Source organism: Trichosurus vulpecula, chromosome 2 (genome assembly GCF_011100635.1).
Source record: "Trichosurus vulpecula isolate mTriVul1 chromosome 2, mTriVul1.pri, whole genome shotgun sequence".
In the NCBI taxonomy this organism is placed as follows: Eukaryota; Metazoa; Chordata; class Mammalia; order Diprotodontia; family Phalangeridae; genus Trichosurus; species Trichosurus vulpecula.
The window spans coordinates 71921141-71935632 of record NC_050574.1 but is presented as its reverse complement, the minus strand read 5'-3'; the positions used below and the strand labels follow the sequence as shown (position 1 = coordinate 71935632).

The 14492-nt window shown below is 44.3% G+C and overlaps 1 protein-coding gene across 6 annotated transcripts in view; it reads left to right on the top strand.

Annotated features, from left to right (window-relative positions):
• Window positions 1–3831: 3831 nt before the first annotated feature.
• Window positions 3832–14492, top strand: part of NFYC (nuclear transcription factor Y subunit gamma) — a 95046-nt gene continuing 84385 nt past the window's right edge. Inside the window, exon 1 of one of the 6 annotated variants that reach the window (XM_036744639.1) lies at window positions 3832–4138. The gene's annotated coding sequence lies outside the window, so the exon portion shown is untranslated. The remainder of the gene's footprint in view (window positions 4139–14492) is intronic. The other 5 variants (XM_036744640.1, XM_036744649.1, XM_036744648.1 and 2 more) reach the window with 5 other exon arrangements.

Sequence of the window (14492 nt, the reverse complement as noted above, 5' to 3'; positions counted from 1 at the left end):
CGGTGGCAGTATCAGAGCACAGAAGGGGGATGTTGCAAAGGTAAAGTCTCCAGGTCTTGGCAAACCAGTTTAGATATGGGAGTTGAGAGACAGTAAAAGTCAAGGATGACACCTAGGTTTTGAGCCTGTGGAACAGGGAGGATGGTAGCACCTTCAACAGTAATAGGGAAATTTGGAAGGGGGAAAGGTTTGGGGAGAAAGATAATGAGGATAGTTTTGGACATGTCGAGTTTTAGATAGCTCTAGGACATCCAGTTCAATATATCTAATAGGCCATTAGAGATGCAAGACTGGAGGTTGGCAGAGAGGTTACCACTGAATAAATAGATTTGAGAATCATCAGCACAGAAATGATAATAGAATCCATGGGAACTGATGAGGTCACTAAGTGATAGAGGGAAAGGAGAAGATGGCACAGGACAGAGCCCTGTGGGACACCCACAGTTAGCAAGTATGACCTGGATGAAGATACAGCAAAGGAGCCTGAAGAGTGGTCAGACAGGTAGGAGAACAAGGAGAAAGTGATGTATCAAAAACCCAGAAAGAAGAGGTAGGTGGCACAGTTTGCAGTGCTGGTCCTGGAGTCAGCAAGATTCATCTTCCCGAGACAACTCTGGCCTCAGATACTGTGTTGGTAAGCAAAATGGCCTTTGTTTTCTTTGAGTAATCCTTACTAGGTGCTAAGCCCCAGGCCCAAACCCCTATCTATTAGGTGCTAAGCCTATGTGGGTGTGGATTGGTGACTGGGGTGGGGCCCAAGGTGGGGCTGGCTAAGGGGAGGTGCTAACTCCAGAGCCATGCCCTATTAGGTGTTAACCTAATCAATGCGGATGTGAACCTCGCAGGGTCCTAAGGGGAGGGGCCAACTCAAGAACCAATCACTAGAGCCAAAGCTCTGGTCATTCGTTTGATGACGGGCTGAAGCCCTCTAAGAAGGGAGGACAGAGCCATCTGTGTGGGGCTCTGGAGATGGTGTTGATGAGGAGACTCCGGGCAGCCATAGCTAAGGAGCCCTCCAGCTTGTAAACCCGGATGCTGAGACTTTGTTGAACTCTGGTAACTATGTATTGGGATTTGAATCAGACAAGGTCTGTCTGTTGATGTTTGTAATTTGTTTGTATTTTGTTCTGAAGTTCAAGGTGCTGGATTTTTCCCCTGAACTAAGTGAATGATATTGGTATGCTGAATTAAAGTAAGCTTGTCAACCCCTTCATCTTGCTTTCCTTAGTTAAACAGATCAAAAGAACCTGTGCTGTTGGCAGCTTTCCGGGTGCTGGCTGTGGGTGGATCTTGGCACCCCCACAGAAGCTGCTAGCCGGATTGTGGAAACAGACACCTACTAGTATGATCCAGGGCAAGCCACTTAACCCTGTTTGCCTCAGTTTCCTCATCTGTACAATAAGCTGGAGAAGGAAATGACAAAAACCACTCCAGTATCTCTGCCAAGAAAACCCCAAATGAGGTCATGGGTCCGACTGAAGTGACTGAACAACAGCAGCAAAGCAAGAAGAGAGTGTCAAGGAAAAGAGGGTGGTTTACAGTGACAAAGACTGCAGAGAGGCCAGAAAGTGATAAGGCCTTTGGATTTGGAATTAAGAGATCATTGGTAATGTTGGAGAGATTAGTTTTGGTTGAATGAGGAGGTTGGAAGTCAGTAAGAGAGTGAGAGGAGAGGATGTGAAGACATTTATCATCTATGGCCTTCTCAAGTTTAGCCATGAAAGGAGAGATGTGGGATGATAGTTAGCAGGGATGGATGGACCAAGTGAAAGCTTTCTGAGCATAGGGAATATAGGGGCATGTCTGTGGACAGAAGGGAAGTAGCCAGCACATAGGAAAAGAATGAAGATACATGAGAGTGGGGGTGATATAGGGGACAATTGACTGGAGGACATAGGATAAAATGCGCATGGAGAGGGGTTAGCCTTGGCAAGTAGAAAGGTGACCTTTTCATATGAGACAGGGGTGGAAAACCTAATGTCAGAAGACATCTGAGTGATATGAGAGGAGAAGGAGGGGAGAAAAGGGGGCACTTAGTGAATGGCCTCTTTTCTTTTTCTTTCAGTAAAATAAGAGGCAAGGCTCTCAGTTGAGAGGGTCAGGAGAGAGGGAAACATGGGAGATTTGAGGAGCAATGTAAAGGTTCAGAAGAACTGCTGTGGTGAGTTAATTTGGGGGGTGAGGGCCTGCCAGCAGTGAGGGCCAATTAGAGAACTCAGTCAGAAAGGTTGCACGAGTCATCCAAGGCTGAAGCTTAGCAGGACAAGATCGGTGAAATGAGAGGACAAGAGACTCAACAGAAGAGGGCAACATAGAGTTGAACTGGTTCACCAAAGGGTCAAGATAGGGAAAAGGAGAGTGGCTGGTACTGGGAGAAAACAAAGGGGCTGAGTGATTGGAGATGATGACGAGGGACAAAGAGCAGGGTTTGGTACTGGAATGCAGGGGGAGGAGTGGAAAGCCAATCAATAGACTGTGATCAGAAAAAAGAATTTCAGCATTCGTAAACAAGGAGGTGGGTACTTTTGTGAGTGATCAAGATTTGTGGGCAGGCAGAATCAAGGGCATAAGCCATATTTATATGGGGCTAAGGTGAGGTTGTGGAAGTGAGTAGGTTGAGGAACTGGGAGGTTAGGGTCCTTGAGGAAGTATCAACATGTATGTTAAGTTCCTAGAATGAAGTTAGGGGTCAGAGATCACAAAGTCTTGTTTAGCATTCAAGGCCTTTTATTACTTTCTCTCTTCCTTCACCCCAGCTGCTCTCCTAGTCTTATACTTTACTCCCTGCCACATTCTCTTCCATTCAGTGATCCTGGCCCTCCTTGCTGTTTCATGAAGAAGATACAAAGGGTTTCTTAACTCCAGACATTTTCTCTGATTGTTCCCCATGCCTGGAATGCTTTCTCTCATCTCCACCTACTGGCTTCCATGAAATCCTAGCTAAAATCCCGTTTTATACAGGAAGCTTTTCCCAACTCCTCTTAACTCTAGTGCCTTCCCTCTACAAATTACTTCCTATTCATTCTATAGATAGCTTCTTGGTATGTATTTGTTTGTAGTCTTCCCCATTAGATTGTGAGCTCCTTGAGGGTAGGTAATATCGTTTGCTTCTTTCTGTATCTCTAGTGCTTAGAACAGTACTTAGCACATAGTTAGCACTTACTAAATAAACGTTTAGTGATTGGTTGGGGAAGGACAGATTGTGATCCAGGTAATGAACTCACTGAAGACCGTAAAGGGAGTATCTTGGAGGTCTATAGAGAGCAGCTACCAGGATTTTGATTGATTTTGGTAGTGTGACCTCTGGCGCGTCATTTAAGATTAATTTGAACCTATTTCTTCATCTGTAAAATAGGAAAATTATTATTAATGTATTTTATATATGGCGTTAATATGTAATAATTATTAATAACACCTACCTCACAGGGTTGTTGTGAGGGATCAAATGAGATAACATGGAAGGTGCTATGGAACTATTAAAATAGTGATTAATTATAAAACAAGCAGGTTGGACTGGACGATGTCTAATTAAACACTTAAGGTACATCCATCTCCACGGTTTATAGGATAGCTGGGTGATCCCGGACAGAGTGGGCATTTCCTCTGATCGCCTCAAACCCTTTCTCTTTCAATCGTTTATGATTTCTAGGTGGGTCGTTTCCCCAGTGCGTGCCCTAGTTTGCTTCTCAGTAAAAGAAGGTTGTCACACCAGCTCCCAGTAGAGAAACCAGGAAAAAGCAGAGAACTCTTCACCGGCCCCGCCCCATACTTCCCCGGAAAGGGGCGGAGCCACAGCCCTAAATCACCCCGCCCGCTGCCCCGGACCTCTGCACTGCTCCCGCATCTCGCGAGACTTGAGACTGCCCGCTTCTGCGCACTACACCCCGCCAGCAACCAAGGCGCCAAAGGCGGGGGGAAGGAGGGGGAAAAGGGGGGAAAGTTGGGGGGGGGCCGAGGGGGGAGACGGTGCGAACGGCGCGGCCGCCATCTTGTTTGTGCCCCCGCTCCGCGCTCTCTCCGTTCTCCGTCACTCGTACACACCCCCCCACACCCCCCCGGTCCCAAGCCGGACTCCTCCACGGCGCCGGGACACGGCAACGGTCCGAGCTCTCTTCCGGAGCAGCCAGCGGCGCGGCGGGTAAGGAAAGGGGGGAGCGGCGGCGGCGGGCGGGCTGGGTGTGAAGGCAGTAAGGGGACGGGCCTGAAGGGAGGGGGGCCGCCGCGGGCCCCCTCGGCTCCCCGACTTGGCTTCTCAGCTCCGGGCCGTCCTGTTTCCCCCCTCCCTTCGCGCCCCGCGGCACGCGGTGGTTCGGTCAGGCCCCGTCCCGCTACCCCGCGCCGCCATGTTGTGTCCTCGCGGGGCGCCGTCGCCTGCGCTCGCGGTGTCCGCGCGCCTTTCGCCAGCCCGCGGGCCCTCTCCCATTGGCGGAGGGGCCGGCGGCAGCGGCGGCGGCGGCGGGGGAGGAAGGGGGGGCCTTGATCGTGATTGGTCGGCGGGGAGGAGGCCGCGGACCTGGCGCCTTATTGGTCGCGACGGCTCCGGACTGGAGGGGGAGGGGGCTTTGGGGAAGTGTTGGAGACTCGGGGTTCGAGTTCGCTCTTCCACGGTCCTAGGCTTGGGGTTGACCGAGAGTGGGGAGAGGGGTCCCATGGCGCAGGCGCGGGGGAGGCCGTCTGGGATGGGGGCGGGGGGCTAGAGATGGAAGTCTGGAAGCTTTGTTGGATCTGTGGTATCCACCCCGGGGGCGCAGGGAAAGGGAGGCTCGTGCTGTGGGGGCGGGGGACGGGATGATAAGAGTCGGGGGAGAGGTGCCCACAGTGGGGTAAGGGAAGGGGTGCCAGGCGGGAGGATGTCCCACGGGGGTGTGTGTGGTTTGGGGCAATACAGTAAGGAAAGGTGCAAGCCTTGGTTCGTGGTAGAGGTTTCGGTAACACGAGGGTGCAGTGTGTCGGGGTAAGTGGAGTTTTGGGGTTTTCGGTGGACGCAGAAGAGTGTCAGTTTCGGAAGCTGGGGGAGTGCTTGGTGTTAGTGCATGCCCGGGTGTAAGGGTACAGCAAGGCAGCTGCTGGGGCAATGGATAGAATGCTAGGCCTGGAGTCAGGAAGACCCGAGTTCAGATTTTGCTTCAGTTACTTGTGTGAGCTCGGGTCCCTTAACCTATGTTTGCTGCAGTTTCCTGCAGATCTCTAAAATGAGGAGAATATCTACCTTGTTCAGAGTTGTTGAGATCTTATTTGTAAAGCACTTGGCACTGTTCCTGGCATACAGTAGGAGGTATATAAATACTTACTCCATTCCACTTCCTCTCACTCGTCTCTCCCACCTGCTAGATCTGAGGGTGTGGTACAGGGTGCACGGCGTTATGAAGGGATCATCAGCCTAGGGGCTATGTTTGAGAGGGTGTCAAACCTTTTGGCATAGTATAGGAGGAGGGGCACTGGGGCTAGGATACATTTAGGTGGTGTTACTGGGTCTTGGAAAAGAGTGTTAAGCTTAGGGTAGGGAAACAGTAAAGGAGAAATAACCTTTTTTGCAAGTTAGAGTGGTACAGAGATACTTGGTCTGGTATGCATGACAGGGAGTGATACTGGGTCTTACAGGAAAAAGAACGACTGCCAGTCTAGGAGGCACAAGGGAGGGTTTACTTTCCCCGTATCTCTGAAGGGCAAGAGGGTTCATTTTTGGAGTGCATCATAGAAAATATGCCTGCTATGGAAAGAATGCCTGAGCAACCCGGACTGTGGGGAAGGGACACCTTGGAAAGCCATGCCTAACCTTTCTCCTATCCTGAAATAACTGAAAGACCAAGCCAGGCAGAGGACACAGCACCTAGCTCTTTTGTTTTTCTTTTTGACAGTCTTGAGTTTTTTCTTCTTTTTTTAATGTAGCCTTAGGAACAAAAATAACCTAACACATAACTTCTCTTTCTTACATAACAAGATTTGACAACAGTTTCTGGTTCATATTTCATAATGAAATATGACTCTACTCTTCTTCCAGTCCAAAGTTTTAAAAAACCATCAAGGAGGGAGGCACATTCCAACTGCGCTGAATCATACCGGCTCAGGTTGATTTCATCCTAAGCCACAGGGACAGGCCAAAACACATTTGCACCCAACTCTAGAGTTTCCATAGGGACAGTATGTATTGGGTAGTGCTTTTTACCTGCAGTATAGTTGCAAACACCTGTGTTCTTAGTCCGTTTTCAGATGATGTTTCCATCTTTGGGTTGGTGCCTATGATTGCATCTGGAGTTTGGGAGAGAAGAGGGGATGGAAATTGGATCCCCAGTAAGATTTTACAGACCTGCGTCTGTTTCATGTTCTGCACATGGATTTTACCACAGGGTTTTAAATTCATATTTAAGTACTCTATAGGAATGCATTTTGGAGTTGAACATAATTAGAATTTATAAATTCAGAAAGCATTAAGGCCATATTGTATCTCCTCTGCTGCTTCTAGGAAGAGAAATGCTATCATAGTGTCCTAGACAGTACGGTGTTTATGAAAGCAGACAAGTACATGATAGATCTTAGTTGATAAGTATGCGGGGAAAGGTGCTCACAGAAGTGTTCTGTGAAGCTGAGGATAGGGGGTAGGAAACAGAGGCATTTGATTGGGGTTCCAAAGAATGCAAAGGAATTTAATAAGTAAAAGGGGAATATCTAATAACAAAGATAGGGGATTGGGAAAATATGGGCTTCAGGGATGTGCTGGTAAATGCTTAACCACTGGCTCTACAGAAAAACACCTGTGCTTATGACACACTTTTAAGTTTAATCTGCATTATTAACATTTTCTTTATCACTTTCTTAAGTATAGAAAATCAACAAAATAATAAATTCAAGTCATGATTTGTAGCATTTTTAGGTTTCCAAAGTTGTAAGTGCTTACACTGAAAATTTAGTGGTAGAGCCTGTGTGAGCTGGCTCTTACAGTTTTGTGAGCCAGTCTGAACTGGCTCTAGCACCTTGAGTATATTCTAAGGGCAGAGGGTTGATCCAGGCTGCCTGGTAGACTTCATGTCCTAGAAGAGGTCTGGAATCTTTGAAATTTAGCCAGAGTAGACAGTAGGGAAAATCTATAGGAAGGCAAGGTATAATGAAAAAGCGTTTGTTTTGAAGTCAAAAGACCCGAGTTTGGCCCTTATCTACTCTGCAATCCTGGGCAAGTCATTTCTGAGTAAAAAAGCTTAAAACTGCCCTGACACTTTTTGGGATACCCTGTACTTACACAAGCACACAAATAAATGTGGATTAAGGCAGCTAGGTGGTACAGTGGATAGATTGCTGGGCCTGGAGTCAGGGAGACCTGAGTTCAAATATGACCCTACAAGCTGTATGGCTTTGGCAGGTAGCTTCATCTCTGCTTCAGTTTCCTCGGTGGTGAGATGAAAATAACAACAAAACCTGTCTGTTGTTTTGAAGATCAAATGAAGTAATCATTGTAAAGCTCTTAGCACAGGGCCAGTAAGTGCTATGGAAGAGTGCGATATAAACGTTATTGTTTTCATTGAAGGTAGTGTGGCAAAGTGGATAGAGGGCTGGCCTTGCATTTGGGAGGAAGTAGGTTCGAGTGTCACCTTTGATGATGGCTGTGTGTTTCTGGACGAGTCACTTAGCCTCTCAGTACTCCAAACAACTTTCTTAAGATTCTGAATCTTAGCCACTGATACAGGCCTTTCTTTGGCAAAGGATGAAGAGCTAGTGCTGCATCTGCTCAAAAGTCAAAGTTAATTCTTTCTTCCTAATAACCATGATGCCATGGGCACTCAGTGCTGTAAGGGTTCCATACACAGACACACTCACGCCCAAAGGACCTTGTCTCCAGATAGCAGCCAAAATATATAACTCTAGGTGAGGGTCTCATTTCCCTCATCAAAGTATTTGATGGACTTTGATATCTTTGAATCAACATGAGATTCTTCTGAGTTACACATCTTTTAAATGGGGAGGTTTTCTTTTCCACATTTTCTCTGGAGTTGTGAAACTCTGTTGAAACTTTATAAATCTCAATCTTACTAAAGATACAGACATTTCTAAGTACTATTAGACAAAGTTATAGTCAATTTTGATAGGCTTGATATTACCAAAGATAAAGATATTGTAGTGAACCAACCATGAGAGAATGTGGTGTGTGTGGTTCCCCCCCCCCCAGATAATGGTAAGCAATAAAATTATTTCTTACTAAATAACAACAACAAAAAAAGATTCTGAATCCTAGAGTGATGTTTGTTGGCAGGAGTTTCCCCACTGAAAGCTCCCTACACTAATGAAAGGACAGGCCTAAGCTCCCCCCTTCCCCCCCCCCCCCCCCCCCCCCCGCAAGAAAAAAAAGGACTATCACTAAAGATTTTCTCTAAGAGCAGTGACCCAACTAAATCTGTTAGTAAAGACTTAGGGGCAGAGCAGGCCTATTGTCCAAGTGATTGCTGTTGTGACCGATCCCAGAAGGGGCACCAAAGAGAATTTCTAATGGAGAAGTAGGAAAGAAATACCAGGAGACAGGTGTAAAATGTGCCAATGAGATGGAATTATTAGGATTTGGGAAGAGCTAGAGAATATCAGAGTTTTAGACTTGGGAAGCTTGGAGGTCAGTGGTGATGCCACTTACAGAAATAGTAAATTCAAGAAGAGGAACAGGTTTATGGAGAAAGAGAATGAACTTGGTTCTCGACATGCTGTATTTGAGTTCTAGATGAACCTCAGAGGTCATAAAAACCCTCATTTTAAAGATTAGGAAACCCGGTTCAGAAAGGTTAACCAGGATCACACAACTAGTAAGTATCTAAGGCAGGATTAGAAATCCAGGTTTTCTGGACACCCAAATTCAGTTGATCTATTATATCATCCTCTAGGCAGTAGAAGAGAATTCAGGACTAGAGAAAGATTTGGTAGTTATTTGTAAAGAAGTTCAAGTCATTGGAGGGAATTTTTTTTTTCAGGGGGGAGGGCAGGGCAATTAGTGTTAAGTGACTTGTCCAAGGTCACATAGCTAGTAAGTGTGTCAGGTGTCTGAGGACCAATTTGAACTCAGGTCCTCCTGACTCCAGGGCTGGTGCTCTACTCACTGCACCACCTAGCTGCCCCTGGAGGAAAAATTTTCAAAGTAGAAAATAAAAACTTGGGGAACATCCAAGTTCAAGGTCAGGAAGAAGATGAAGAATTAGACAAAAAGATAATCATTATAAAAGTAGATAAAGAATCAAGAGTTTAACATTTCTGAAGTCAGAGGAAAAAGACTGGTGGTTATCAGTGTCAAAAGATACAGATGGTCACAAAAGATGAGGATTGAAAAAAGTTTGATTTTTGAGAGTTTTAGTAAAATTGTGGGTAGAATGGAAGCTAGCAGCTAAGATAGTAAATGATGAAGTGGATGCATCTGTTAGGTAACTTTTTCAATAAGTTTGGCAGTGAATGGGAAACATACTGTCATGTGTTGGTTGGTTTAGATGGCCTTTTATAGAATTGGGGAAATCTCAGTCCTAAAAAAGACAAGATACCCAAGGTTAGATTTGCAGGATTCAGGTGGTAATATTGCATCCATATATAAGATGAAGTTTATAACTAGTTTTATAAGCTAGAAATCTGGCCTTGGAATGGAGAAAATTTGGTTTAAGTGTTACCTCTAACATATACTGGCTGTATGATCCTGGGCAAGTTACTTTCAGTGCTCAAGGCTGCTAATTTTATAAGAATGTAAGTTGCGGAACCATTACCATCCTCATTTATAGAGTTTCCTCATCAGGCGTTCCCAAAAGCAATGAAGTCACAGGTCTGGCTAGACCAAAGGAAAAGGGAAGGCTATAGGATACACATTTGTTCGTTATTGGTAAGATGATAGGATTTGCACACTGAATTTAGCCATTCTGTAGATGAAATCTGATGTAATGTGATCTTTAAATGTGAAAAATGTTATTTCTAGCCTAATTCCATATCCTCTTAAGTCTAGGGAAGGTTTAAAACAGGAAGTATCTGGAAAGAGCACTGGGTTTGGAGATTTGCCAGAAATGGCACCATTTCTGCCACTTGTTACCTGTGTGATGTTGGGCAAGTGATTTAACCTGAGTCTCAGTTTCCTTATTTGGATAGTGGAAAGGGTACTAGTCTTGGAGTCAGAAGCACTGATCTTGAGTCCCAGCTCTGTGTCTTACCAGCTGTGTGACTGGGCAAGTTATCAGCTTTCTCTAGGCCTTAAATTTTTCATCTTTAAGATGTACTGGAGTGAGGAGGATTGGGACTAGAAGATGATTAAAATCCATCTAAACTTAGCATTCTTGCTTTGTACCAACTGTTCTCACTGTATCATAGTAAATGTCTTGACTAAAAACTAAGTTACTGTCTGATTGTTAATAGGAAGCAGACTGGTGGGGGCTCTTGAGGTACAGGGATAGGATAATATCTTTTTTTCTTCCTGTACTTTGTAGTTTTATAGATTTTTTTAATCTTACATAAGCATATAGTATTTATAATAAATAAACAAGCATTTTGTGATCTGCGTGAGTATAATGCAGTCTTCATGAATGTCATCCAATGCCTCACCACAATCTAGAAGTGATACTACTTCTCAAAGTTTAGGCCTTCAGAGATGGCTCTGGCATGTCTTTAACATTTCAGGTATAAGCTTGGAGGAAACATGTTTCTTGTGTGAAAATCAGTTTAGTTAAATTTTGAGGGGTTTACCACCAGAACATTGGCCTTCAGGTATAGGGGTTTTTTGGCCACAGCGGTTCATGAATCCTGCCTTTGAAGGGCTTGGTGAACTGTGACAGTGAGGGAACACCTACACTTTTGAAGTGATGTACTGTAAGAATTAGTTTGAGGATGGCATTCAGAAAACTCTTTTTAATGAGTTATGGGGAAAAAAAAGACTCAGAAAATCTGGGTTTGGGGCAAGGTTATCCTCTCTAATCCTCATTTCCTCAGCTGTCAGGAGTAATAATCCTTGAGCTGTCCTAGCTCATAGGGTTGTGAGGATCCAATAAGATAATGAATGTCAAGTTCATGGTAAGCTGCACAGCCCTAGAGAGCCTCAGCTACTGTTCTTAACATGACTGACTTGCAGAGTTAGCACCAACCTTGCTTCTTACTTGTATCATGTTGCTAGAGAGGCTAAAGTGATTGCCTTTAGGCTCTCCCAAGGGCACTTTTGACAGGTTAAAGAATAACCAGCTTTTTCATTTTCTTGACCAGGTTGGGTTTGCTTTTGAGTTAATATTGAACTCAGTCCAACAAACATTTCTCAAGTGCCTTCTCTGTGCAAGGCCAGAGGCAGCACTTTTGATAGTATTTATTCATGAAACGAACATTCCACCCATGCCTTCTGTGTATAGGAAGCTACAGAATTCCAGGAGGTAAAGCGGAAGGAACACTAGGATGGAAGAAACCTGGGGCTAGTCTGAATTGCTCAGTGACCACTATCACTTAGTCACTTGGCCTCTCTCTTGATTTTATAAATGGGGGTGACAGTACTGGCACTAACTATCTTACAGAGTTGTTGTGAAAAAAATGCTTTGTAAAATACGCATTACAGTGGAACCAGGAACTGAATGAGAGATGTGGGAGACAAGACAAATACCGTGTATCCCAAAAATATTTAGTGCAGTTTAAGCTCTCAAAGCTTGAGGCACATAGGTAACTTCAAGTGTGTGACCATTTGGTCTGAGCTGCCTGTGAAAATGCTGAGACATTGTAAAGTGAAGGAGTTATTCATTCAGTTCAGCATTTAAGTACTTGCTGTGCCTGAAGTACTCTGCTAGAGGAGAATAAAAGAAGAAATGGTCTTTTCACTCAGGTAAACCCCTGAAACTTACATTTTACTGGGAAATACCACATGTCCTCAGGTAAGGGAATGTAAAGACATTTGAAATGGGTGAGAGCAGTGAACAGTATGGAGCAGTTTATGAAGACTTCTTGGAGAAGGTGGCTTTCTGAAGCAAAAGATGGGAGAGGGAATCAGGCAACATAAGGAGCACAGGCCCAATACCCATCAATCAAATTGCATTCTTTGGGTATGGAAAATGGTAAGGAAATTTTAGAGGCGGGACCTTTAGTGTTAGTAAGACTCATAGAAAGAACAGATATTCCTTATTCACCTCAGATTTTGCACTGCTGGAATAAAACAGGAGCATTTGGCTCTTCAATTGTAGGTAGGGTGATCCTCTGGTCTTTAAGGACTTTTTTCCTCCCCTGGAACTGTTGCAGAAACCATAGAACACTAATGCCTGACTCTTGGAGCGCAGGGATTTTTCATCCCTTGGGAGCTTTGGGATGCAGACTTCCCAAAGATGTAATCTTCAAGGCATGGGAGCACTTGTTCTCAAGAACTTTCCAGACTCTGACCTGTGCTCAGAAAAGGGAAAAGGCAGGAACAAGAGGGCAGCCAGGAGAACTGAAGGAGGGTCAAAGAACTCCCTTTTCAGGCTCTGGCAAGGACAGGCTACTCATCCTGGGTGTCTCCTGCAGGTCACAGGTTGTATGCTGATAGGACAAAGATGTATCTCAAATCCAGATCTTCTGTTTCTCTTCCAGGGCTCTTTTTACCACAGTTAAGTGAGCAGAAGAGAGTTTGAGTGTTGGTATCTGATGGAGGGGACATTGTGTATGTGTGTTGGATAGCTTTGGAAAGAACAGCTGAGATGGGAGGTTCGGGGTGTTGGGCTAAAATTTATAGTCTGATGATTTTTTTGAGCAGGGAGTTGACAGGATAAACATTTTGAAAAAGAGTAGCCCATCAGGAGAGCTTGGGGAGGGAGAGGTGTCCAGAGGTGGTCCAGGCAGGAAGCAGTAAAGGACCTAAAGGGAGACCTGGGGGCTGTGGAGACAGAGGAAGGGTGAGCATGAACAGAACTGCCAAAGTAGGCTGGACAGGCCTGGGACGTGAAGATGACCAGTCAAAGTGAACTCTCATAGGTAACACGGTAAATTTCTCCCACTATTGTAGTCTTCAGTCTGAATCTCCGGAGGGTAAGGAATGGGTCTTAGACAAATTCTCCATCCCCTTAGCTCCTAAGGTAGCTCCTCTCTGCTCACACTAGGTGCTCAATAAGTAGCTGCTGAATTGAATTGAATTCCTTTTTTTATAGTAGAAGTGGGAAGACCCGGATTCAAATCCCATCTCCAACACTAGTTGTTCAACAGTGAGCAAGTCACTTCATTTCTCTGAGGTTTTCTCCTGTAAAATGGGAATAATACTGCTTTTCTAATATTGTAGGGCTGTTGTGAAGAGTGTGCTTGTAAAATTATAAAGCAGAAATGGAAGTCTTAAATGCAATGATCTTTAAGAAGTACATAACAGATTTTTTTTTAAATTAAAGGGATGTCACTCTGCAGGCAAGAAAATTCTTCCTTCTTGGAGAAAAGGATAAACTGCTTCTCTGTCAATGTGCCAGGTATCCCAGGCACTGGTGATACCTGGATGGAAGTTAAGCAATCTCTGGCTTGCTTGAGGAGTTTATTTTCTTTGGGGGTGGGTAGGAACAGTGTAGTTGTGTGTATATTGAAACCTGTCTTTGAACCTCCAACTTCATGTTTTTCAAGTAGTTGAGAACTCCTGTGAACAACATGAGAAAATAACTGAAATATTATTCTCAGTTGTGTTCATAGGAGTTTTATTTACATAACCTAAGTCTTGGTAATACCCTATACTACCTTCACTTTACAATTTTTATCTCTCTAAATGTACTTAGTAGGTAATATTATATATCATAATTATGTTTAGTCTATTATGCCAGCTGTGGACTCCAAGTTCCTTTGAGTCAGGAGGCCAGATTTACCTAAATTATCCCAAAATGGTCCTCTGCACAGCATATCCACTTATTAAACATTTGCTGTTTAGATGTAGACCAGGGGTTCTTAAAACTTATTTTAAAAAATATTTTGATATTTCAAAATAATTAATTCCAAAATAATTTCATATATTTTATTCATTTAAAAATATTATTTGGAAAAGAGGTATATAGGCTTCACTGGAAGCCTTTGCCAAAAAGTCCATGACAGAAAAAAACCATTAAGAACTTCCTGAAATAGACTAATGCAGCTTCAAAGAGAGTTACAGGTTTCAGTTGTCCCTATTTTTGTTCAGTCAAGCTTCAGTTGTGTCTAACTCTTTGCAACCCCGTTTGGAGTTTTCTTAGATACTGGAGATCCAGCTCATTTTACAGATGAGGAAACTGAGGCAAACAGGGTAAAGTGAGTTGCCCAGGGTCACATTTAACTAGAAAATGTTTGAGGCCAGATTTGAACTCAGGAAGATGTCTTTCTGACCTTAGGGCTTGCACTCTATCCACTGTGTCACGTAGCTGCCCTGTCACTATTTTATGGAGAAATGGAGGTTAAAATATGTACACTGGGAATTTCCTTTTGGGCTTGGAATCAGGAACCACTGAAATCTGCAAAGGCAGGCAGCCTGCAAAAGTGTAGCTAGACCAAGTTTCATCTCCTGATTCCAGCACTCAATAGCTCTGTGACCTTGGGCAAATCACTTACCCTAA